Below are 27,439 nucleotides of genomic sequence, written 5' to 3'. Positions count from 1 at the left end.
TTCTTTCTTTCTACCGCTCTCTGTATATCTCCTCTTTCATTTATCCACCCCAATTTCTTTCCTTCTTTCTTACTACCCCTCTGTCTCTTTCATTCATTCTCTATTCTCTTTATCTTCTATTATTCTGTTTTTCTTACCTTTTTCTTTCTCTATCTACCCTTCTCTCTGTGTCTTTTTCTTTCTTTCTGTCCTTTTGTTCTTTCTTTCTTTCTTTCTTTCTTTCTTTCTTTCTTTCTTTCTTTCTTTCTTTCTTTCTTTCTTTCTTTCTTTCTTTCTCCATCTACCCTTCCCATTTTCTTTCTTTCCTTCTGTCCTTTTCTTTTTCTCTCTTGTTCCAATCTTTCTCTTTCTTTCTTTCTTTCTTCTACCCCATTTCTTTTTACTTCTTTGTTTGTTTGTTTGTTTCTGTCTTTCTTTCAACTCCTTTTCGCTTTCTTTGTTTCTACCCCATTTCTTTCTTTCTTTCTTTCTTTGTTTCTACCGCTCTCTGTATATCTCTCTCTTTCATTTATTCACCCCAATTTCTTTCCTTCTTTCTTACTACCCCTCTGTCTCTTTCATTCATTCTCTATTCTCTTTATCTTCTATCTTTCTGTTTTTCTTACCTTTTTCTTTCTCTATCTACCCTTCTCTCTGTGTCTTTTTCTTTATTTCTGTCCTTTTGTTCTCTCTGTCTTTCTTTCTCCATCTACCCTTCGGATTTTCTTTCTTTCTTTCTTTCTTTCTTTCTTTCTTTCTTTCTTTCTTTCTTTCTTTCTTTCTTTCTTTCTTTCTTTCTTTCTTTCTTTCTTTCTTTCTTTCTTCAGCTCATTCAGCATTGTTTCAACAATTTCTTCAGCTCATTCAGCATTGCTTTCAGCATTCACACCATTTCCATTCTTGGAAATGTTTCTTCTAGTATTATTTTTCATCTTCCGGACGATTTTCGGTTCGCTACTAGTTCGAGTTGCAGGACATATTATATATCAAAACGTGCGGTTCGATCGGGATCGGTGGGCTATTACTTTTCTCAACAGTTTACGAATTTTTCGCGAAATTTTGCAATGACGTCAATGGGACGGGCGGGAAAAAAAGAGCGAAAAAGACCAATCATTGGAGTTTAACAAACGTCTACTGCTCAGGCATACTTTCACCTAGAGACTTCATTTAAACTTTAAACAGTAGACACAAGTCTTGTGTATTGTCGTATTACTCCACGTTTTGATTGGTCATATAGTTTTTGATCAATCCCTGATCAATGACCATGATCATTTTTGGAGAAATTATGAGATTACAATGGTTGTGTATTGCACGGAATGTTCGTGTCAGAGCGCGTGACATCATCGGTTAGAGTGGGAGAGAGGCCAGAAAAACTCCAGATTTTTTCTCTTTCCACACTCGGCCCGGCCACAATTTACACTCTACACACATGATTTTTTCAGAATTTGTAAGACAAACTTGTTATCTCTCATATCATGTGCTCAAAATATCAGAGAGACTTACAGAATTTACAGAACAAGCCTCTAAGTGCGGCCACGTCTGTCTCTGCTCCTCATTGACTCCAATACAAAGATTTTCTGAGAGAAGCAGAACGGACCGATGTTTTAAAACTGCCAGCGTCTCCAAAATATTTACTGTAGAAACACCAAATCGTACCACATTTTTCAGGAAGTCCTTAGATCAAAGTGATCTGTGTTTTGTTCTGATAGGAGTTACCGTTTTGTCACAGTAAGCCTAAATGTGAGACCGGTGCAGAGTCAGAAAATCACTCTTTTTCTCCACGTTTCTGTCTGTCTCAGTCTGGGAGGCCCCTATCGCCGTGGTAACCTCTGTGATCCTCAGGCCAGAGCTCGTTAACTTCATAAACAATCCACCTGGTGCTCGTTTAAATGTTCATAAACACAGACACAGCTAAATCAGACTGACACAGGATGCAGCTCATAGTCACACACACACACACACACACACACACACACACACACACACACACACACACACACACACACACACACACACACAGACTCTAGAGCCAGCTTCATGTGATTACAGTTACAGACACACACAAGTAACATACAAATGCTCCTCTCCCACACTCTAACAGACAGGTAACTTCATGTGATCACACACACCAACACGTTCTCACTCCCAATGCGTCAACAGCCTGACGAACGGTCACTGTCCCTCATCGTCACATGCCTGACTCATTAGGTGCCCGTTTTTCGTCAGGTTTTGACGAGTGAGGCTTTCAGTTGATTCCAATGCAATCCCCTTTGCGGCGATATGTGACGCTCAGAGCAAGTGATCCAGCCGACCCGGCTGCGGCACGGAAAGACGCTGTGAGCAGAGGAAAACTTTTTTTTTTTTTTTAACTTTTCCTTAAATCTTTATTGAACCTGATGCTGCTGTGTCTGACGTAGCTTTCGGCAAGGACGTCCTTTCGGTTATTTATTTATTTATTTATTTAGTGATCATGGTGTTTGGTGCAGAATAATCAATCAATAAATAAATAAATTACGTCCTTGTCGGAAGCTGCGTCAGACCAGGGGGGGGGGGGCTGTGGATTCTACAGGTGAAGACCACTTCCGCGTTCAAAAAGCTGCTCTGTTTAATCAATATTCTGAAGAAAGATCTGATTATTAGCCATAACGCTGTAACCATCCAAGGAAGACTGTGTAACAATATTATGTGCTTCTGCTGAGTCCAAAAGCCCTGTGTAATATCAACTTTATTTTAAGAAAACACGCTTTGTTTCCAATGTCATATCACGGAGAAGCACTACATTACCCATAATCCTCATATTTATCAGCGACGTGTCTGATTGGTTGAGCTTGCTGTTACCAGCAAATGAAAAAATAAAACAAATTGAGCTTATATTATTTTCTTAGTAACTAAAAGTTCTGAACATCTTTTTTGTTTTCAACATTGAATAAAAAAAGGGTGCTATATTGTTAAAATTCAACAATAAAGTGCGTAAAAGTTCTTTCTTTTTTTCTTTTTTTTTCATAATTTTCACCAGCATCTTTCTGGTCCACATCACATCACATTTATTGTAATTTTTAATTCAATGAGTGACATTTTATTTTTCATCTGAAAAACATTATTATGAATTCAAGGGTCAGAGGTAACTGATTAGTGTTAAATTTAACCTTTTTGACCCTGTTTCCTTGAATAAATCACTAAGACTTTGATGCGGGAAGCTGAGATTTTGATAGTTTGTTCAGAGCACTAGGGACAAAGTTTCTGTAGAATTTCAGACCTGTCGGACCTCCAGAAGGGTCACAGCTGACTGTCCAGGCTCGTTTCTCGGCCTTCAAAGCCTAGATTTAGAAGCCTTTTGTCTAATAACGTCCACATTCTTGGGGTTATAAGGCTGAAAGTTTCATGTATTTGTCCGGGGGCCTAAGGCCATCCACCATGTGCAATTTCAAACCCGTGCGACCTTCACAAGTGTCAAAGGTCGCTGATCTGTGACCTTTTTGACCCCGTTTCCTTGAATAAAACACCAAGACTTTGATGCAGGAAGATGAGCTTTTAATATGTGGTCCAGAATGTCTAGTAGATTGTGTGTGCAAAAGATTCAGAGCTCTGTGACATTCAGAAGGGTCACAAATAGCCAAAAAGCAATGCTCCTTTCTCTCCCACATGCTCCCACAGAGTTGGGTCTCGGGGTGATGGATAAGGGTCTCACCATGAGTCCACAGGCCAAGTTTCAAGTGATTTGGTCGGTTTCTATGGAAATGGCGGCCTCAAGGATACAGAGGAATGCAGCTGTTTGAAGCCCCGCCTCTCGAAAAGTAATGGCTCGATCAGGACCAAACACACATCTACGCGTTTGTCTTGGGCGCCGAACCATGTATTACAAAATCAGAACTGTACGACTTTTGGAAATGTGTTTTGTCTATTTCGGCTTTTCTGACTAAGGGGCCGTTTACACGAAGACGCTTGCGAGTAAAGACGATAAAATATTTTATCGGAAGTGCCTTTCGTTTATATGGTGACGGCGTTTTTGGGGCTTGAAGACGCAAAAATCTCAAACCACCCCTGAAAGTGGAAAAGTTTAATACGCTCCAGCGCAGCGTCTCCGCCTAAACAGGCCAAGACGCAAAACTGGCTCAGATCTGCTGTTCTGCTCACGTCAAGTCGGCCTGTTGACGTCACGATACAAACAAACATGTCGGATTACATCCACCCTTCAGACCTGCAGGCTACTTTGGCCTTGGAGGTTTTATAGTTGAGAGTGGTCTGGAGCAATAGCTCGACCTCTTCATCGGACCAGACAAAGTTCTTCTTGTTGTTAGCTGTAGCCATGTTTTCCTTTTCTGATTTCCCGGCACAGTGACGAGAAGAAGGAAGGTTCTACGCATGCGCGTAGGCATCGCGGCGTTTGTGACAGCACCACCTAGTGGTCTGGCGTGCATTAGCAATGGATTTGTACACACTTTTGCGTCTCCGTATGCACACAGATTTCCTCCCGAGAACGCTCGTGTAGACGCGAAATAAAAAGTGAAGACGCGACGCCACTTTTGCGTCTTCTGTTCACACCGTCTTCGTGTAAACCTAGCCTAAGAGGGTCTCTCACGCTTTAAGTCTGACAGACTTGACAGACTTGCAGCTCATAGTCACACACAGACTCTAGAACCAGCTTCATGTGATTACAGTTACAGACACACACACACATCAAAACACACAGGTAACATACAAATGCGCGCGGAAGCGCGCACTCCTCTCCCACACTCTAACACACACAGGTAACTTCATGTGATTACACACACACACACACACACACACACACACACACACACACACATACTCGCATTTGTCCCTTCATGGGGTCACGCGTTTTTAACCCAATTGTGGGGCCCACCCTTTCCAATGGTCCCAGACCTCTGTAAAAAATCAGGCAAGCTTAAAAAAAATTAACAAAATTTTCAGTCACTTTAGATTAGCCATTTTCTAAAGTTTTTTCTCTATGCTAGTTTTTTTGGTCACTTATGGGACACGTTTCTAGCATTTGTTACTTGGGGGGGTCCACTTACACACACACACAGATATGTCAAGTCTTTCTACCTTAGCGGGGACCAAAGAGTTATTAGTTGTTTCTATAGTTTTTTTATTAACAAAAAAAACTGCAAGGCTGCATCAGAGGTTTACATCCTGCATCTCCTCTCCTCACATTAGGTAGACAGAGCAGTGATAATCAAAAAACAATCACCTGCTTAAAATGAATCAACTGCTGATTATTACAGTGAGCTTTGATATCAGGAAAGCAGCTCCTTGTGTTGATAAGAACACAACATAATAGCATAATAACATATAACATGACAAATATTATAGCACCTCCTCATACAAGCCTGTCTATTACCTTGTAAAGTGAAACACTTTCACTCTAATTGTCTTTGCAGAGAAGTACTTCGATTTTTAACAGTATTTCACTGCCCTCCAGTCTCGATTCTTCAGGGCTTGAGGTTCTGCAGTGATGCAGCGCTGATGGTCCTCCTTCCCTGGGACTTGGTTCATCAGAATTTTTTTTCTTTAAATGACGTTCTACTGCTGCACATTCTTCTGTTGTCCAGGTTCTTTTAACTGCAGGTTAAACAGTTTGTTTACCTAAATGGGCATAAAAAGGACAAGTTACAGAGTTATAAGAACTTTAACTTGTAACTACAACTGAAAAACTCAGATTGATTCCATTGGTCATCCAATGAAGTACTGACTTGGTTGAGACCATACAGGACTGTCCCATAGTCAGGAAAAATACATAGTTTTACCAACCAGTCACTTTTACACACAACCCCCTAGGTGCCACATAACTAAAATCTATTTAAGGCCGGGTGATGGAGGGCTTTTAGATTGCATATCAATGGCTTAATCAAGCCCAGATTTGGGATATTATCCAGCCCACTATGTGCTAATAAATGCTCAAAATGAACATGAATGTCTCATTTGAAACATCACGTGATTTATTGCACGGATCAGCTAAGAAGATTTGTGTGATTTCTGCCTCTCTCCCCCACCAGGCAATGTTTCTAGAGTCTCTGTCACACCTGTGTCATGATTGGTCAAAATCTAAAAGCCTGGTTGATAATATGTTAGTTTTCTTCCCTCACAAAACTGATTTACTTGGACATAAAAAAAGAAAGAAAAATGGGGGTGGTGAAATAGGGACGTGATTGAAGACCTTCACAATGTGTTCATATGCCTGTTAGAGCTCTTTGCATTACATGATCAACAATATGTTTCAGACACGCCACAAACCCAAACAAAGTTAGCAACCAAAGTAAAACAGGGCTGCCTACAACACACAAGAAGCTTTAGAGTTTCTGTCTCCAAATGTATTGATGGACAGGCTGAGGAAAAGACGTCAGAAAACAGCATCAGAAACGTGGTGAAGTGAGGAGTAGCTACAGCTGGGCTGATCATTTTCAAGACCAGTAAGTCCCTGTTTGTTGTTATGCAGTTTGAATATTATAAGATGTTTGCTTATTTCTGTAAAACACAGCATAAAATGTATCTATAAAGATTATAAATTTAAAAAATATACAAAGTACTATACTGAAATGTACAGAAAGACACTATGCCAGTCGCAGTAGTGTAACACTGTGCAAAATATCAATATAAGTAGACATAAATTATATACACCAAGTGGTGAGAAATGAGGTAGAGTGTTATTGAGACAGATGTGCAAAATAGCTAACAAATGCGCAATTAGCCATGACCAGCAGGGCAATAGGGAAAATGGTTGGACCAGAAGTAGGGATGTGCGCGATTAGTCAACTATACGATTAAACGTCCCCTCCCTCACTAGTCGGCACCAGAATTACTAGTCATTTAAATTATTTATCAATATTTCATCCATGCACAATGTCAGTTATCTGTCGCCTCTAAGATTTCATGCAGCCGCCGCCACTAGTCGGGGCTGCGGCAGCGGCACTGTCAGACAGTGTCTCTCTCGCAGCCAGAGATGGGACCAAGTCACACATGTGCAAGTCTCAAGTAAGTCTCAAGTCTTAACCTTCAAGTCTCAAGTAAGTCTCAAGTCTTAACCTTCAAGTCTCAAGTAAGTCCCAAGTCATTTTTCTTTGGGCAAGTCAAGTCAAGTCAAGTCACAGGTTATGTCAAGTCCTGCATAGGTCAAGTCAAGTCCAAGTCAAGTCACCTTATTATTGCAATTTCACCCTCAGAATCTAATCTAAATAAAGTGAAGACAATATATTAGAATAGAATAGAATAGAAAATCTATTATGTCTTATGTCTTATCATGTCTTAATGCATTAATGAGCCTCTTCATAGATCACAAAAGGTCAACAAATAGAATAGAATAGGAAATCTATTCTATTCTATCATGACAACACCATTCTCAGCCTGCACTCATACCAAGTAGTTTTACAGTAGATATTAATTGATATTTTATATTCAAAAGTCAAAGAATGTGTAACATTGAAACATTCCTGGATGCTATGACTGACAGGCAAACAGCTGTGTAGTCACTGCAGATTCTGCAGCAGTGAGAACGTGAGGCTGAAGGAGAGGAGATTTTAAAAAAAAAATTAAAAAAAGGACACATTAGCTTCTCGCTATGGTAACGCTAGTAACAGGTGACTGTTACCATATGTCTATTGGTTGCTGTGCGTCTGCCCCAACTCTGAACAGCGGCGGCGACGCAGCGTTAATGAAGCACCGTCAGGCCGCTCACCGTCACTGAAACTCCGGATTAAATCTCTGATTAAAAACACTGAGCTGCGAGCGTGATAGCACGCCATGGATGTATTATATTATAGTCTAATAGATCCATGATGTAGCACCCCCGCTGCAGCGACCCTGACGGCCCCTTTGCTCCGTGTCAAACCCCCCCCCGCCCCCCTCTCAATCTCTCTCCCCCTCCCTCTCTCTCTCCAGCGGTCCTTTCAAAATAAATGCATAAAAAGTCCGGGGAAGAAAAAAAAAACACCGACTGAGCTGGTGCCGTGCCGGTGAGAAATTCAGCGGTGGCGGCTGGTCATTCAAGTCATTCAAGTCATCGTGTCTCAAGTCAAGTCAAGTCCCGAGTCTTTAACCTCCAAGTCCGAGTCAAGTCGCATCAAAATAGCGATTCGAGTCGACTCGAGTCCAAGTCACAGTGACTCGAGTCCCCATCTCTGCTCGCAGCCCTCTCATTTAGTGAGCATACACACACGCATGCATGCATGCATGCTCGCACGCATGCTTGCACGCACGCTTGCATGCATGCCCACACATCTACATATTTTGTACATTAATGTGTTTGGTTTGTATTGCATATTTAGCATGCATAGTGCACATTTCAGCTGCATTTAAAGTCCGATTTGGCGATTGTTGACTGTGATTAATGGCTTCAAATGGCTCTTAATACGCACAGTATTTCTTTCCGACAGTGTTTAACATTATAAATGAATAAATTCTACTCAATTTTAACTGCTTTCTGACTGTTTTCTTAAGTGTTAGACTAGTCGACTAGTATAAATTAAATTTTGCGTTTAATCGACAGGGAAATTAGTCGGCAGGAACATCCCTAATCAGAACTATAAGAACTATAAAGAACCCACTGCAGAGAGTTTGGAGTGCTGTCTGTCAAACAGAGGTGAGGTATTGTATAGTGTTATTGCTTGGGGGAGGAATGACAGCGAAGCTCTCTCAGTCTGTTGGGATTATTTCACGGGTATGTAGTGGTTTACATTTTTACACATCGTGATTGCTTCGTGGATCGTTACGTGAGACGACAGGCGGCCATGTTTGAGAGGGACAGACAGCGCAAGTGTTAACTGCGCCACGAGGGAAAGGAAACACAGTTAAAGCAGAAGTAAGTGATATATTTGTGTTAATATAAGTCTTAAATAGTTGTATCTTCAGACAGCAATCACTTACATAGAGTGTTTGGTCTGAAACACGGGTCTGTCAGTCACTCTGCTCTGCTCTGAGCCCAGGAGAAAACATTTATCGTATCCTACAGTTTTTATCCAATGAGGAGAGAGAACCGCATGCAGGGCTGTGTGTGCAGCCAAGGGACGCCGTGAATGTGGTGACGTAGGGACGAGGACTGTTATGGTGCGTTCAAGGCAGCCCGTAACACGTGTTTTTCCGACCTGTGAAGTCGTACCAGTTCGATCTGGTACGAGTTCACTGGTCAGAAGTTACGAGTGGCCGTTATAGTGACTTTCACAGGTAAAACAGGTCGGAAAAACACAAGTGGGTTGCCTGGAACGCTACAAAGTCGTAAGTTGTGTCTACTGTATACAGTAGTTACTTGTCACTCAGACTATAGACCCTTTCAGAGAGTATAAACAAAGACAGGTGTGGCTCATTAGAAAACGCTCTGGTACACTAAATTGAATGGAGCCTTAATTAGTATCCTTGGTAACACCTGTATTTGTTTATACTCTCTGAAACGGTCTATACTGGTTATTTCCCTCCACCCTTAACCCCCCTGCTAATAACACAATAACCTCTGCACCTACTTTTGCACCATTATTGCCAAGAGGGCTGTCATAGAAATGTGCATTTTATTTAAAATGTATAAATGAAGAGGTCCTTTAAGAATTTTACACACACACACACACACACACAACATACTCCATAGATGACCCTAGTCATAATTGGTTTGTGTTTGTCTGTACACTGTATGAATCAAGTTCCTCATGTTTCTCATAAATTAATTTAAGAAGCTTACCTCTCTTTTTAGCAAACTTCCTCCTCTGGTTTTTGGCAAAGGGGCTTTCTTGTGATGATGTGATGATTGTCTCATCTTCTGAACCCTGATCTTCTGCCATACTTGCATCTGAAAAAAGAAAATAGTTTGAATAAATAAACAAGATAGTCCTAGCATTCCAGAAACTGACTGCATTTGATCCTTTTCTTTCTGATAATTTAGTATATAATGTGAATCTATCTAAGGCAGGGGTACTCAAATACATTTGTCAAAGGGCCAGAATTTTTCTTAACAGACACCTTGGGGGCCGCACATTCAAATAGGCCGAGATTGAAATTAAATTCACCTTTTTTCGTCTAATAATTTAAATATTTTTATTTTACTTGTAAGCACATTTTTATTTATACACTTCACGGTGTTTTGTAAATGTCTTGACATTTCATCATTTACATATGCTGGAGCTTTACACTGCTGACTTGTATCCTCAGACATGCCCTGTGATTTTCAGCTTAAATATGACCTGACCATCACAGGACATGTCTGACTCTGTTCTGAGGATACAAGTCATTGGTCCTGAAATGTGTGTTTCTCTTCTATAATACACATTCTACATCTCGGAGGCGACGTCTTTCCACACATGGGCTTCCTTCACCTTTCAAACGAGGCAGAGCTCAGTGGGGAACAGTAGGAGAGACACAGGCCGAGGGCACCGGGGCACAACACAGGGGGAGAAGCAGGTCGTGCAGCTGTGCGCCGCAGACGTGCACGAAAAAACAATTGCGTCTCATCAAATGCGCGCGGCTACGGCTTTTGAGTTGTGAGCATGACGTGCGGCTACATTGAATGGGTTTGAGCGCGCGCAAAAGACGCTTCATCTGAACGGCCCCCCATGCATGATGCACACACAGTTGAACCAAGACGGCGGTGAAAATCACCCACGGTCTCTGCAGACAGGCAGGGAAACCCCTGCAGTCCAGCCCGCTCCCCAAACACTCGCGCATGGTGATTTGGGTTCGTCAGCGTTTCTGTATCCCAGTGCAGCGCCTCACAGGCACACACAAACGCTACGCACGTGTTTCCATGTCCCAGCGCTTTGACTTACAGGCGCACGGAGCCCGAGAAATACAGTATACAGTAATATGTAAACTAGTAGAACTCGGTCTGATTGGAAGGTTCGGCAGGCCGGATGCGGCCCGCGGGCCGCCTATTGAGTACCGCTGATCTAAGGTGACAGAAAAAGTTGCGCATACTGTTCTAATTTGACAGATTAAATCATAGCAGATACAATTTTTCAAAATTTGTGAGTCTATAACGTCACAGAATATTTGAAAGCTTTAAATTTTGTGTGATAAGCAGGGTTCAAAATTAGCGGTCGCCAGTCGCCAGTCGCCAGTCGCCAGTGGCGACTAACTTTGATGCTTTGGCGAGTAAAGGAAGCCGGCTGACCGGCCACTCTGGCGAGTGAAAAAAATCCAACTACTTCGTTGTTGTTACTGTTCCTCCCGACCCGGCTGTGACGCTTGGGTTGTGAGCCGGTGTCATGCAGATCCTAAAGCTCATAACATGCCGTATAGCAATGATTTGTGACCAATTACAACGCTCGCGGCGCACGAGTGTATTCCTCTCTCTTCAGTCTGGTGTTTGGCTGCACTTTCAATAAGAGAAGTTCCATATGAGCGTGATCAGCTGAGACAGAGCACAATGGATGTGGCATTGATCAGATATCGCAGCGCACATGTTTATTTAACGGCAAATAAAAAATAAGAAATTGGAGCAATGTTTTGCAGCCAAACACCAGACTGAAGAGAGAGGAGCAGCAGAGCTCCTCTGACAGCTCCTCTGTGGAGCTGCAGGAGAACTGCAACATATATATATTTTTTTTTATTGCAGCGCCGTTATTACAGGTGATGCACATCTATGTCCGTGTAGCTACATTTATTGTCTGATCTTCCTTCATGGTGCACAGTGTCAGTCCTCCTGTGAAACTTTTGGTTACTAAATAATATGACTGAAGGCAGTGGAAGTCTGCACATGTCGACACGCCCCCATGAGTTGACAACATAAGGAGCTAATAAATAAATATATATAAATAACTGATAGTATTATTCGGTCAAGTTCTTGTTATAGGTTAATGGTTAAATGGTTAACCATGTGCATCCCTAAAATAAACCTTTTAGGGGAAAAAAGGCAAATTTGACTCCTTTATTCCACACAAAAATATGCTAATAGCTATGATATGTGTTAAAAATGCTTATGAGTGTATTATAACAGTTCAACACAATGAAAAATATACAAAACAGCTATACATAATTTTTGGCCAGTAAAAAATCTTTCTGGCCAGTAGATTTTTAAAGCTCACTAGCCAGTTGGCCAGTGAGCAAAAAAGTTAAGTTTGAACATCTGACCAGTTATATGCATGTCTGACAGAGTAGTTTGTTATTGCTCTGTATTATCTCTTAAAAGGTTAACATCTTCTAAACTGAATACCTCTTTTACTGACAGGCTTTCAGGATGCTAACAGTCTCCACTCACCCTTTGTAAAGCCATCTCAGACTTGGACTGAGCTGAAGGGCCCTCTGTACTGTCATCACTCAATGATTCAATTTGCGCATCTGTGTTTTTTTCCTTTTTATTTTTTTAATAACATTTAGGCTATATGCCCATCGAGAGTGAGTGAGTAAGCGCGAGAGAAACAGCGGGTGCACCAGATGATTGCCAACCGGCAAAAACTGAAATGAGATGGTTAAAGAGAGGAAAAACACATAATATACAATAGGCCTATATGTCCAAAAGACTTAGTCCCGTCGTCACGACGTGAACGAGGGAGGATCTGATGGTGGCTCAGGTTTAGTGATGAGGAAACTGTCACTGCAGCTGCACATCTGTCAGCAGCTGCTCCAAACAGACACGTGAAGGGACAGATTAGATGTTGATTTTGTTAACAGTGACTTTGTTGCACCCAAACATTAAGCATATATTGGGTGCTGTCCGGTACAACTGACCTGCTCCCTCCCCACGGTGCGACTTGAAAACTCCTCTTTCTCCAAAGCGGGAGATGACAGAAAGAGCCCGAGAATTACTGTAACTACTGTAACATCGAAGCTACATTGTTGCGAGTTATTGGCTCAGGCAGAAGCTTTGCGCGGTGCACACTGTTTCAGCTGCCTATTCTGTCATAGTTTATCAACGTTTTTCCGTCATTCTTCATTAGGATAATGTTAAAGGAGCTTGAGGCAAGATCAAGGAATAAAACTCACTAGCGATACAACGGCCGTAGCGGCCGTCAGGGTTACTGCAGCCATCAGCCAAGCTGGTGCGGGAGCGCGCATCAACTCTCCACAGCAGCAGCTGATGATGTGACAGTGACACTGTGGCTGAATTGGAAACGGCACAACGTTACTATACCAGTGTTTTCCATTAATCAGCCGCCACAGTTTGGTTTGGGTCAGCCGCAGCAGTCTCTCACAGAAAAAAAGAACAGCTTTCACTAGCCTATCTCTCATCTCTGCCAGTCAGCCCCTCTCCCTGCTGTCTCACGACACACGCACGCACGCGCACACACACGTCGCGCTTGGCTGTTAATAAACAGTAAATGCGCCGTGCCGCGCTCATTGTACAGTGCTCAATTTACCGCGACACCGGGAGGTTGACCGCCCAGGCATCAGGTCAGCAGCACACCGGCCGCCGCCGCCGCCTCTGTGAGCTGCTGGTGCCGCTCAGCTGCTCATGACTCTGCTCTCCTCCCAACACGTCGGAGAATTTCCTTACAGGCGTTGTTTGGATAAACTGACCACGGATGAATCAATCGGCTCATTGTAAAACTATTTATTTATTTATTGAAGTAGCCTAAATATGGTGATTTTTGTAGGTACAGATGCAGATCGAGCCCCAAGGCTGCGCTGCTCACACACACCTGAAGCTCCACTTTTCATTCAAATGAACTAATGCACCAATGCATTTATCTCCTAAAAACAATTCAACCAGCCGGCAGAAAACGTCTAAAAACCTGTGGGGAAGTTACTCGGCTCGTTTTCTTCCCTGTAAGGAGGACAAAGTTTGCCCGGCCGATGAGCTCAGCTCCCCGGCTGCAGCCTCTGTGACGAGCCGCTGCTGCCGCTGCGTGTGTGGCTCTGCACTCCTCCGAAAAATGTCGGAGCAAATCTACTTATGGTACAGACACACCAACTCCGGCAACGGACGTCAAGTCAACGGATCCCATTCATTGTCTATGTAGAGCAGCAGCTCCGGCCGCGCGGTGCATGATGGACACAGCACGTCGAGTTGACGGCCCCGTCACCGTATGTGAATTTGCATAAAGTTGGAAAAATTGAACTTTATGCAAATGACGTCCGTCCAACGCAATGCGGCCGGCTCAGAAACTTCGTTCAAACTATCAAACTAGGCGGTGTTGATCAAATATGAATCCAGATTCTGTTACTGCACTACACATTTCCCGCCTCAAATGTTTTCAGAAACATACTTTAGTGTGTTGTTTAACTGTAAAATGAGATCGTTTGTGACCCGGCCGCCATGTTGGAAACGGCAGAGCGAAGCTCAAGCTCCACACCACGTCACACAGACCCGCCCACTCGCCGGTGCGCTCGGCGATTCGTTGCGTCGGGATCCGTCGCCGCCGGAGTTGGTGTGTCTGTACCATTAGTCAGACGTTATTTGGATAAACTGACAACAGATTGGGAATCTAAACTGTCACTTTCTCGCATGAAAAAATATTAAAATTTTAAAAAGTGACGTTATTTCTCTACTCGCTGCTCACATGACTGTTTAGGCTGGAAGATCCGCCGACCGCTAGTCGCAAGCGGAGGAAAGCCGAAGCTGTCGAGGACGCGCATGCAGCGTCATTTGACATCACATCCGCGGACAGCGCGGGAAATTCGGACCCAGAATTGCAGCGCATTATGCAGCACACAGCCTGTTCAAGGCAACGGAGAGATACGCGAGTGGGCTCATTCTTTTTGGTTTTGAACGCTTCATCGCCCATTAGCAGTAAAAAACTTAAAACGCATGTGCATTTCTTGCCTCATGAACCTTTAAGTTAATTTTGTGGTGGAGACAAAATAGTTCTTGACAAAAAGTGGTGGGGACATGTCCCCAGCGTCCCCAGCGTAAATGACGCCTATGGGTGAATGCATCACACAGATATTACAATATATTACGGTTTAAGCAGTCGTTTGCGATATGGATATTGCATATGTTGATATTGCAATGACGATAAATTTGCGATTTATTGTGCAGCACTACTGATAAGCACAAAACTTTTGGCCAAGTACAACTATTTTTATGAGGAGTCTCATAAACCTCCAACATCAGAAAAGAGGCTGAACAGTTATTTTTCTAAAAAGTTTTCTTCATCATGCAGCAGTTAAGAAAGTGTGTAAAATAAGTTACTTTACTGGTAATCCAAAGGTTACTTGTTACTTTGGAAGTGAAAGGTGTCACCCATTGAGAAAAGAAAACACAGGATCCACACAATGGGCCCCACGAGGGTCAGTGTTAGAAGTCTCCCTATCTTAACATCCTAACAGAGGCCTAAAAAGTGATCTCACTTCAAAATATTTTCTTCATCATGCAGCAGCTCAGAAAGTGCATTATTGTTATTGTAAATACTTTAGTTTGGATGCAGAGAAGTGTTGTCCTGTAGGTTAACAATCACTTATAGAAGGGTCCATACGGAGGGCCCCAGTAAGGACATGAACTGAAACTTGGTGTGTGTGTGTGGAAGAGAAAAGTTGGAAAACCCTTTTGAAGGAAGAGTATCTATCAGGGCCCCATTAAGACATGACCTGAACCGTGTGTGTGTGAAACCAGTTAGCTAAATGGAGATCAAATAGAAACTAGTGTGTCAAGTTATCAGTGCACTTTATAAAGAACTCAATCACATTCATTCTTTCCATTACCTTTGGAGCATCACATTCAGCAGCAGCAGCATCATCTTCACCATAAACCTTGGAGGACAGATCAACAGGAGGCACAGCCATCTCTTCTTCTGCTGCTGGAGCCTGCTTGGATGTCACCTGGTGTTTAGACATAAAAGAAGAAGACAGTCAGCACTGACAGGAATCATGAGTCTGGAAATACTTACAGGTCACAAAGGTATTATGATCCAGGGCCCCACAAGGGTCAGTGTTAGAAGTCTCCCTATCTTAACACCACAACAGAGGCCTAAAAAGTGATCTCACTTCAAAATATTTTCTTCATCATGCAGCAGCTCAGAAAGTGCATTATTGTTGTTGTAAATACTTTAGTTTGGATGCAGAGAAGTGTTGTCCTGTAGGTTAACAATCACTTATAGAAGGGTCCATACGGAGGGCCCCAGTAAGGACATGAACTTGAAACTTGGTGTGTGTGTGTGTGGAAGAGAAAAGTTGGAAAACCCTTTTGAAGGAAGAGTATCTATCAGGGCCCCATTAAGACATGACCTGAACCGTGTGTGTGTGAAACCAGTTAGCTAAATGGAGATCAAATAGAAACTAGTGTGTCAAGTTATCAGTGCACTTTATAAAGAACTCAATCACATTCATTCTTTCCATTACCTTTGGAGCATCACATTCAGCAGCAGCAGCATCATCTTCACCATAAACCTTGGAGGACAGATCAACAGGAGGCACAGCCATCTCTTCTTCTGCTGCTGGAGCCTGCTTGGATGTCACCTGGTGTTTAGACATAAAAGAAGAAGACAGTCAGCACTGACAGGAATCATGAGTCTGGAAATACTTACAGGTCACAAAGGTATTATGATCCAGGGCCCCACAAGGGTCAGTGTTAGAAGTCTCCCTATCTTAACACCACAACAGAGGCCTAAAAAGTGATCTCACTTCAAAATATTTTCTTCATCATGCAGCAGCTCAGAAAGTGCATTATTGTTGTTGTAAATACTTTAGTTTGGATGCAGAGAAGTGTTGTCCTGTAGGTTAACAATCACTTATAGAAGGGTCCATACGGAGGGCCCCAGTAAGGACATGAACTTGAAACTTGGTGTGTGTGTGTGGAAGAGAAAAGTTGGAAAACCCTTTTGAAGGAAGAGTATCTATCAGGGCCCCATTAAGACATGACCTGAACCTTGTGTGTGTGAAACCAGTTAGCTAAATGGAGATCAAATAGAAACTAGTGTGTCAAGTTATCAGTGCACTTTATAAAGAACTCAGGCCTTGTCCACATGAGCCCAGAGGCCTGTACTGCGAAGGAGGTTCAACATGGCCAGGCTTTGTGTTCATCTCCAGCTCAACAAAACCTCAAGTCCCGGCCCGGGTTAACACGGCACTAGAGTTGTCACGGTACCAAAATGAGTAACCACGGTACTATACCAGACAAAGTATCACGGTTCCGGGTAATATCACGATACTGCAACCTTTTTTTATTATTATTATTTTTATGAACTGCAATGTATTTGTACAAGTTATAAATACTTATTAATTAGGCTACTTATAATGTTGTTTGGTGCATGATAAACATAATACTAGTGAAGTAGGGATTAGACTGAAACAAATATTTTTAAATAAGCAATAAAAAACAAATAAATGAAGTTAGAATTTATATGGTTGAAAATAAATAACCATTCAGTCTCTTGCACATTAATTTATGTTTAACAAATATAAATAATCAACTTAGGATAAAAACAAATCCACTGTCTTTAAAAAAAATCTATTTGACAATAATGCTTCTTCTCTAACATAATAAATCATAGAGGACAGAATACAATGAACAGGAACTGATTCCCTGTGAAAACTATATTTTTATGCATTTTCTAGGTGCTTTATACTTGGACATCCTTTAACTCTTTATTCCCCAGCCTGTACACGGAGCATATAGCCTGATATTAGCCAATGAGAAAATACACAGAGCTAAATGAATTAAGTGCCACTGACAACGACGCTGCGGCAGACTCACTGCTCGCGCCCGGTGCTTCTGCCGTGGTCAGTGTGTTGTCTCATGTTTGTGACTGTAAGCCATGTGCGCGTCTGGGCCATAGACTGTGGTCTGGGCGAGACAGAACTTTAGCTCGTTGTTTGTTTTGAAGCGAGTTTCTATCGAAGCGGCCGGAGCTGTCTCAGCTGTCTTCATAGAGTCCGTTCTTGCCGGCATGAACCACGAACAGCCAATCAGAGAACAGACGGGCGGACCCAGCGTGCGGAAACAGCCTATCATATCCCCGGACATCACCAGTAACAGGCAAACAGCCAATCATTCAGCAGCTGTGTAGTTAGGTTGCAGTGGGTGCATGTGGGTTTTGTTTACAAGGGAGTGCGTGCAGTGAGAAGCCGGGAGGAGAGGAGAGGCGGCCGCTATGTAGCGGAAACTGGCACCGGTAGTAGTAATCCACGGTAGTACCGTCGTGTAGAATTTCTAGTATAGTAGGAACCGTTACGTTTTGGCACCGCGGGGTACCGTGGCTACCGTGGGTATCGTGCAACTCTACACGGCACTGCAAAGCTGGTTATCAACTTGGTTTGTTAAGTCCGGCTCTCAGCTTTATGATCTGTGCGCGTTCACATCAAAGGGGGCGTTTGGCGTCATATGATTCAACTTCCGCACGAAATTGATCCACAACGGGCTGATTTCAGCCCAGAGGAGTGCAATTGTTTTAATGGAGAGAGGGGAGCCATATAAAAAAAAAAAGCAAGATTGCAGCCTGAAGCAACAGTGTTGCTGCAAATATGACGAGAGGAGGCTGCTTTTAATTTTTCTGACAGCTCTTGCGCTACTTTTAAATATGAAGCTTTATCCATATAAACTAGAGCAACATCAACTGTCATTTTAAATTGTGTTTTATATTGTTATATATTTCACTGATCGCAATTATAACGCGAGTGTGTGTTTTATTGGAAGCGAGGCTGGATAGGAGGTTTTTTAGGTGCTGAAGCTACAAGCAAATCTCATAAACTAAGAACTTTTTAAATGTGAAAACAGCGGAGACTTATTCAAGATTTGCGTTTGGGCAACACTGAAATATAACAGGCGACACGTCGGAATTAATTTATTCACGGCCACATTTAGTGAAATTATTAACTTTACCGACTATCCATCTGTCCTGCTGCGAGCGAACAACTTCTATCAGTGGTGACTGAGTGTATATAAAAGTAAAATATAGACTATAGTCTAATATTTAATGAGCTCCTGACGCTCAGCTCAACGGGTGAGGAGAACAACTCTCGGCGGAGACGCACAGAGAGGGACCAGGTTATGAGCTAAGCATCAGTTACCATGGTGATCTAGCCTCGTTAAAAGACAGCCACCTTCGCAGTACAGGAGAGGCTGGCTTTACACTCAACATACCTCGCTAACCCACTAAACTGGCTTCGCAGTACAGGCCTCAGGTATTTTTGAAACCGTGAACATATGTTCCCGGTTGTATGTCCTGTCCACACGCAACCGCGCTTTTGGAAACCTGAAACCGTGTTTTTTTGAAACCAGAGTCCAGGGTGGGGTTTTGGGCCGGGGTTGGTTTCACCGGGTGCGTGTGGACACTGCAACCGTGATTGTTTTTCTCGTTTACGTCATAGCTGCACACGTGCTGATGTAAACACTGCCAGCCCCAGAGGTTGTTTGCAGCGGTTTGCAGAAGTTGACGTGAGCTTGCAAAAATGGAGGTGACAAAGTGGATTTTTATCACTTTTTTTTTTTACATCATCTAAATGCTATTTGTATAGTTTTTCGATGAGAAAAATATAAGGAAACGGTCGTCAGGGCGATCCTCTTGTCAGCTCCAAACTCACCCTCAATCACAAACCACAGCTGGTTTTCCACACAGCATCATTTACAGTAACAAGTGACGCTACAGATCAGCGGGGGCCGCTGCCGGTGTGTTTTTAAAATTACAGAACTACTACAGTAGCCCCATGAGGGTCAGTGTTAGAAGTCTCCCTATCTTAACACCACAACAGAGGCCTAAAAAGTGATCTCACTTCAAAATATTTTCTTCATCATGCAGCAGCTCAGAAAGTGCATTATTGTTGTTGTAAATACTTTAGTTTGGATGCAGAGAAGTGTTGTCCTGTAGGTTAACAATCACTTATAGAAGGGTCCATACGGAGGGCCCCAGTAAGGACATGAACTTGAAACTTGGTGTGTGTGTGTGGAAGAGAAAAGTTGGAAAACCCTTTTGAAGGAAGAGTATCTATCAGGGCCCCATTAAGACATGACCTGAACCTTGTGTGTGTGAAACCAGTTAGCTAAATGGAGATCAAATAGAAACTAGTGTGTCAAGTTATCAGTGCACTTTATAAAGAACTCAATCACATTCATTCTTTCCATTACCTTTGGAGCATCACATTCAGCAGCAGCAGCATCATCTTCACCATAAACCTTGGAGGACAGATCAACAGGAGGCACAGCCATCTCTTCTTCTGCTGCTGGAGCCTGCTTGGATGTCACCTGGTGTTTAGACATAAAAGACAGGGCTTGACGCTAAGATTTTTTCCAAGTAGCACTGTGCTACCATGCTGAAAAATTTTGTAGCACACAACATTTTTTAGTAGCACAATAAAAATTTAGCAGTTTTGGTGAAAATATAATTTTCAAACTAAAAAAGTAGATTTAGCCTATAATCCTAACCCTGTAGACTAATTTTAATGTTATAACTGGCTCTTTGCCTTAACAAAAATCAGGAAAGACAAACAATGCAAATATGTGTGAGAAAATAGAATATTTACAAACAATATTAGTTTTTAGTTTTGCGCTGTATGTGTGTGCATGTGGCCCAGGGGTGGGGGTATTGATGAGCAGTGAACCTATATTTCCCTCAGTATAAAAAGCTGAACATTACATACAGGGCTCTACACTAAGATTTTTTAGGAGCACAATGAAAAATGTTTAAGTAGCAGACTGTTTAAGCCTTAAATAATGCTGAGGGTCCAACATGACCCATTTTTACATTTGAGAACAGTAAAAACACCAAATTTTATTCCTTTTAATAATGTTTTAACATTAATAAAACTCAACAACCTGTCACACAAGCAGCTCCATGTTGCCCCTGTGTGATGTTCAGGGACAGGTCAGACAGGGAGCTTTGAGGTTGAAGTTTATATGAATGTTGCACTGTGAGACTGTGACCACATGTCAGCTGTTCTCAGCTCCACCGCGGCGAGAGTTTTTTTTTTTTTGGATAGCTCCGCGGTAGCCTCGGAGGCCACGTCTTTCCACCTGCTTCCTTCACCTTTCAAACGGGGCAGAGCTCCGTGTGAAACAGTAGGAGAGACACAGCCCGAGACCGTGTACCGGAGGGAGAAGCAGGTCGAACGTGCACGAAAAAAAAGCGCATCGCACCGAATGTGCGCTGCTACGGTGTCGCCTTGGCGTGCATGACGCGCGTCTACCTTGAAAGTAATGTGCGGAAAAGACGTTACATCTGAACGGCCCCGATGTACACAAGCTTTAATCAATGCGACGGCCAAAATCACCAAACAGGCAGGGGGGGGGGGCGGGGCGGGGGAGATACTGCTCACGTTAAACAGCATGCAAAACGGTGCATGCCTGTCAGAGTCGCACTGATGCGACTGAATGCAATTTTTTATTCGCACGGGATATTATCAACTCGCAAATGCGAGCAAAACAGTCGCACTGTCGAGCCCTGATAAAAGAAGAAGACAGTCAGCACTGACAGGAATCATGAGTCTGGAAATACTTACAGGTCACAAAGGTATTATGATCCAGGGCCCCACAAGGGTCAGTGTTAGAAGTCTCCCTATCTTAACACCACAACAGAGGCCTAAAAAGTGATCTCACTTCAAAATATTTTCTTCATCATGCAGCAGCTCAGAAAGTGCATTATTGTTGTTGTAAATACTTTAGTTTGGATGCAGAGAAGTGTTGTCCTGTAGGTTAACAATCACTTATAGAAGGGTCCATACGGAGGGCCCCAGTAAGGACATGAACTTGAAACTTGGTGTGTGTGTGTGTGGAAGAGAAAAGTTGGAAAACCCTTTTGAAGGAAGAGTATCTATCAGGGCCCCATTAAGACATGACCTGAACCTTGTGTGTGTGAAACCAGTTAGCTAAATGGAGATCAAATAGAAACTAGTGTGTCAAGTTATCAGTGCACTTTATAAAGAACTCAATCACATTCATTCTTTCCATTACCTTTGGAGCATCACATTCAGCAGCAGCAGCATCATCTTCACCATAAACCTTGGAGGACAGATCAACAGGAGGCACAGCCATCTCTTCTTCTGCTGCTGGAGCCTGCTTGGATGTCACCTGGTGTTTAGACATAAAAGAAGAAGACAGTCAGCTTGTGTAACTACTTCTATGCATTAATTTAAAATGTTACTGTTGAATATGCAAAACAGTTTCACATTTTCTTTACAGTCTTCTATTGGCCCAGCACTTACCTTAAAGCAGATATCAGTGGAATGTTTTTGTTAATATAAGTCCTAAATAGTCCTATTTTCCGTCAGCAATCACTTACATGAAGTATTTCAGCCTAAACACGAGTCTCTCCGTCACTCTGCTCTGCTGTAACCCGAGGAGAAAATTTTCCTTGTGGGATACAAGTGTTATCCAATGAGGGGAGAGAACGGCATGAAGGGCTGTGTGTGTGTCTTTTTACAGTCTATGGTGTGCAGCCAAGGGATGCGCGTGAATGTGGTGACGTAGCACGAGGACCAATTGATGCCTGACAAGGGCGGGGGCTGCTAACTCATGGTGCGTTCAAGGAAACTCGTACTTTGTGTTTTTCCTTCCTGTGAAGTCATACCAGTTCGATCTGGTACGAGTTCACGGGTCGGAAGTTACGAGTGGCCGTTATAGGGAACTTTCACAGACAACAGGACGGTAAAAACACGAGCTACGGGTTACCTGGAACGTTACCAAGTCGTAGTTGTGACTTGAAGCTGTAACTTACGGTTTCAAAAGCCTGCCTTGAACACAGCATTAGCCGAAACGGCCGTGCCGATGATATCTGCTTTAATAGTACTTGAATGTGCTGGACACTTTACATACAGCAGAAATAAAATAAATAACTTTACATTTGTATATTTGATTATACCAGTGTGTACCTGAAACTTATCTTATGGAAATCAGGCTCATTTATACACACCTACTATATACCTAAACACATTGGATTTAAACAAGACAGACGAATGAAGCCACTTATTTCTATAAGATATCTTCTGAATGAAGAATGTTAATAATGAATAGTATCTAAAAATGTGCTGCTGTAATTTGCAGCTACTGAAAGCACTAGAGATCATACCTTTGATATTATTGATAAATCTCACTGCAAACCATGGCTTGTCTCCAGCTGACAGAATATATGAGATTGCATCTTCAACAGGCTTTATCCAGGCCTTCCTTTTGGATGTCATTGCTCTGTGAAAATATTTTTATAACATTAAACAGCTGTGCAGCATGAGAAAACAGACTGCTCATTCATTCATTCATTCTGTAATTTAAAAAATATCATAATCAGCTGAACTGTAGCTTAGCAAGTTATTATTTATTTTCTCAATTATGAGAATATGGCATGTGCTACGAATATAGCTGTTTTGGATTCATGCTTCAATTATTGTGACTCACACAGATCATTAACCCCTGACTAATAACATCGGTTAGCTTAACTATTTCTCAACACGACTGCATTTGAGGGGGTGGCCCGGACCCCACAACGCTTAACTGATCTAGCCATGCCTACCGCAACTCTCTCCCTGACCAGGCCTGAGCCCCGGGCCACAGTGAGCGTACCTGGCCCAGAGCGATAGGCCTGAGACCCAGAGCATAGTTAGCTTAGCCTGGGCCTAGGACCACAGGTAACGTTAGCTTTACTGACCGGGCCCGTGCCTACCGCGAGGCATATAACGTAACCGAACAATTACGTTTGTTTTACAATGATTATGTGACATTTTTGACTACTATAACATGACGTTGCGTGTGCTCGTATACCCCCATAAAGCCTGCGTTCAACACTGTTAGCACTTAGCTGTAAGTCACCCGGATGTTCGCCCTTAGCAAAACAGTTTCTACCGTACTTCGTATCGTAGCTTCCATAAAATAAGTACGAGACGAGCATTTCCGTTGAAAGCGGCAACAACACATTTATCAAATACCTTATCAGACGTTGAAACTCCTCACTTCAGAGCTCCGCCGTCTCATGAATATTCGCCAGGTTAATTAGCCATGTGTTCCACCGGATTGCGTCATCGGACGGATGATACTTCCGCTTAAAGAGCCCGGTGATGAAAAAAAAAAAAAAAAAAAAAAAAGGCCCGGTGATGCGAGGATACTTCCCAGGCCCGTAGCCCGCCTTGTGGAGGGAGGGCTCCCCCCCGCCGCCCCCCCCCCCCCCCCCCCAAAAAAGTAAATAAATAATAATAATAAAGGCACACACTTCTTTTTTTCCCCATTATAACTTCACTTTGACATCACGTGTTTCTCTTCCTCCACTATCCTTTACTGTTGCTCTCATTTACAACAAAATTTTCACCATGTAATTCATTTTTTCTATATATATATATATATAAAAAAGGCTTAGCTTTTTCATAACAATAATCATAATAATGTTTAATGTAGTAAAATGTATCTCTCTCTCTCTCTACTCACACACACACACACACAGACACACACACATAGGTACCTGCAAACTGGAAATGATGATAAACTGGAAATGATGATAAAGTAAACCCCAGAAAGTTTTTATGATTTTAAGAGGTAAATGAAGCATTCTGGTGTACTCTGAGAAGAATATAATGGGAAGACAACATTCGCTTCAGATAAAAAAAAAAAAAAAAAACACATTTGGTAGGCTACTGACTGAGGTTTCTATCTTTGTAATGGCAAGAATGGCTGGACTGTATGACACTGGTCTAGTGGGGAGCTGTGGCTGGTGAGAAAAAACAAAACTTTTTTTTTTTCAATCTTTTGACCTGGACCAGCCTTTCAAGGCTCCGTTTCCTCTGCTTCTGCCCTGTTCTCATCTGTATGATGGCTGTAGCTACTGTCAGATATTAATAAATGAAAGGAGGCTCCCATTCCCATTTGGAGGTTGCAGGTATAACACACGCACACATGCACATGCACACACAGTAACGCACGCACGCACACACACACGCACGCACACACCTGTTGCTGTCTCCCTCTCCTCTGCTCTCTGGACTGGGCTGCCTGGCTGTTCTTTTGGGCTACCAAGTGTGCATGGGCCTTTTGGACTTAGATTTGAGTTCTCACGGACCGGACGCGTCAGTTCAGTCCGAAAATATGTAGAAATTAATTCGGTCAGGTCGCGCTCCTACTCGGCTTCTCTCTCTCTCTCTCTTTTCTTTTGGCCGGGTTCAGACCAACTTAATTCAGGGTCCGGGTTTCAACACCCGCGGGTCAGACCGGGTTCGGCTTTTAACTTTCAGGCCCGTTCAGGTTGATGCCAGGTGCAGGACTTTAGAGCAGCATGTCAGTGCTGCTGACGCACCGCACCGCAGGTTGCAGAGCGTCAACTCGCGCGGCGCCCTACTGCGCTATGATTGGCTAGAACTCACAGGCTTTGGGCTGTTTGCTTCAGCAGCAGTCCAGTTAACACGGGGACACGCATCCCACACCAATCAGAGAGTTATTAGAGAGCCTAATACACGACAAGCACCACATTTGCGGCAGCGGTGGGGTGGTGGTGGTGGGGGTGTGTGTGTGGGGGGGTTCGAACGAACCCTCCGATCCCCCTTGGCTACGGGCCAGCTTCCGCTAAAAGCGCTAGCTCTACAAAGTTAATGGTTAGCAGCTAATTAGCCTAAGATAACAGAAACGATCTTTTATATTGTTATCTGGGGAACAATGCTTTCTACCTACAGCTATTTCAGCATCAAATGGCACAGTTTGTATTAATACTAATGTTGTAAGTTTGTTTCTTGTAGTCCCACAAAACTTTTTATAGACAAAAATCTTAATTAAAAATAAAATAAAACTGAAAATAAACATACCTTAATAATTTGAGGTTCAGTTGTTACAGCATCGGTCTTTTTTTTTAATTTTAGATTTTTATTTTATTTATTTAAACAAATGCATTTACAAATTAGTCAGGCAAATATTATATCTGTCCAAAATTAAACAAGAGCAGACATCATGTTTCAGAGATAATTATAAAGAATAACATTAAATAAACAAAAATTAAGATAAGTGAGTAAAAATCAAAACAAACACATATCAAATATAGAAGGGAAGAGAAAATGTAAATAAAAACATACATTAAATCATCAAGGATTAAAACAATTGTTACGCTACATTAGTCAGATCATTTCATTTTTTATTTTTCATTTTACAGCATCGGTATGTGTTATCATTACAGTATTAGCTCTCAAACAAATCCCGTAAAATCCCGCGAGACTATGACGCTTAATGGTCTTGAACATTAGCTAATATTGGCTAATATCACACACACTTCCGGAGTGGGGCCCAGCAAAATGACACACACTTCCGGAAGTGTGTGTGTGGCTGCAGTTGCATCCCCCAAGCTCCAGGGGGCCAGTGAGCACACACACTTCACACACACGTTTCCACTTTTTGTCACCTTGTGGGCCAAGTGAGAAAAAAGCATGAGGAGCATCAGGGAAGGCTCCTGAGCCACGTTAAAGCACTAAACGGTGTGGGGCCCAGCAAAATGGCCCCACGAGAATTCATGGCCCCATACTGTTGGTGGGCTACAGGTGGTATGGCCCCACCAAGTCATAAATGCGAGAGCACACACACACACACACACACACACACACACACACACACACACACACACACACACACACACACACACACACACACACACACACACACACACACACACACACACACACAGGTAACCTAATGTGATTACAGTTCCTCCATATCAGTGCTTATAGAAAGATGATCATGTGTCTGTCTGATCAGCTCTGTCTTGACCTTAAGATCGTGGGTTTGATTCCCATGTTGACAGACAGAGCCTGTTCGGGACCGGAGACGGAGCAGAGACCCAGGTCCGAGTCCGACAGTGCAACTTGTCCCTCTCTGAGGCAGAGGATGAGGTCAGCTTCACTCCAGTCAGTCTTCACATGCAGACAGTCCACAAAATTGAAAGAGTTTTTTTTTTACCTGGCTTGTATTTAGGGCCGGCCTTTATTTGTTTGTGTAAACAAATGAATACCGGCTATTATTTGAGGTAATCCCGTATCAAATCGGTCATTGATAAGTGTGCGTCTCATCCTCATCCCCTGACTCTCCCAACAAAAATCCCGCCCCCCCTCTCAGAAATGCGCCTGTGGCACATTTTTTGTTTTTCAATCAACTTTATTTGTCATTCATTTACAAAACAGTGCAGCGCGGGTCAGAATGACGTCAAAGTCGCATTAAATGCGACCTGGCTGTTCAGATTGCGGTCGCATTCAAAAAAATCAGATACGTATCCGATTCAGTACCACATTTAAAAGTGGCCTGAATCTGATTTGAAAAAGTCAGATTCAATGCGACTTGTGCTGTTCACACTGTCAAAAGCAAATCAGATATGGGTCACATATGAGCGAACAAATCAGATTCAGGTCACTTGTAACTGCGGTGTGAACGTGTTTCATCGTTCGTTCACCCCAGCCCTCCTATCGACCACGCCCATAGTTGTACTGAGCTTCTTGTCTCCTTGCGAGTGTTTTTTGTTTCTCTCCTTGGAAGTGTTTTTTTTGTTGTTAGATAAAACTGGCTTCTGCCTTTTGCCACTCTGCACCTGTGTCCTCTTTCCAGTCCAAAAAAACAAAAACAAAGGCCTCAATAAAGCACTGCCTACGCTGCTTACGTTTTCTGCTGGGTAGCCTATAATTGGTCACAACACAGTCTTAGAATAAACCTATA

The 27,439-nt window shown here is 42.7% G+C and overlaps 1 long non-coding RNA gene across 1 annotated transcript; it reads right to left on the bottom strand.

Annotated features, from left to right (window-relative positions):
• Positions 1 to 21,755: 21,755 nt before the first annotated feature.
• Positions 21,756 to 23,789, bottom strand: LOC146979197 (uncharacterized). The gene is made up of 3 exons (XR_015036991.1): positions 23,698 to 23,789; positions 22,848 to 22,963; positions 21,756 to 21,850 (listed from the first exon to the last, which is right to left on the bottom strand). It is a non-coding gene; the product is annotated as an uncharacterized LOC146979197 (long non-coding RNA).
• Positions 23,790 to 27,439: the final 3,650 nt, after the last annotated feature.

Source organism: Trachurus japonicus, chromosome 11 (assembly GCF_045865225.1).
Source record: "Trachurus japonicus isolate A0001 chromosome 11, Traja_1.0".
Classification (NCBI taxonomy): domain Eukaryota; kingdom Metazoa; phylum Chordata; class Actinopteri; order Carangiformes; family Carangidae; genus Trachurus; species Trachurus japonicus.
The sequence above is the reverse complement of the archived record's forward strand: the minus strand, read 5'-3'. Positions and strand labels throughout refer to the sequence as shown.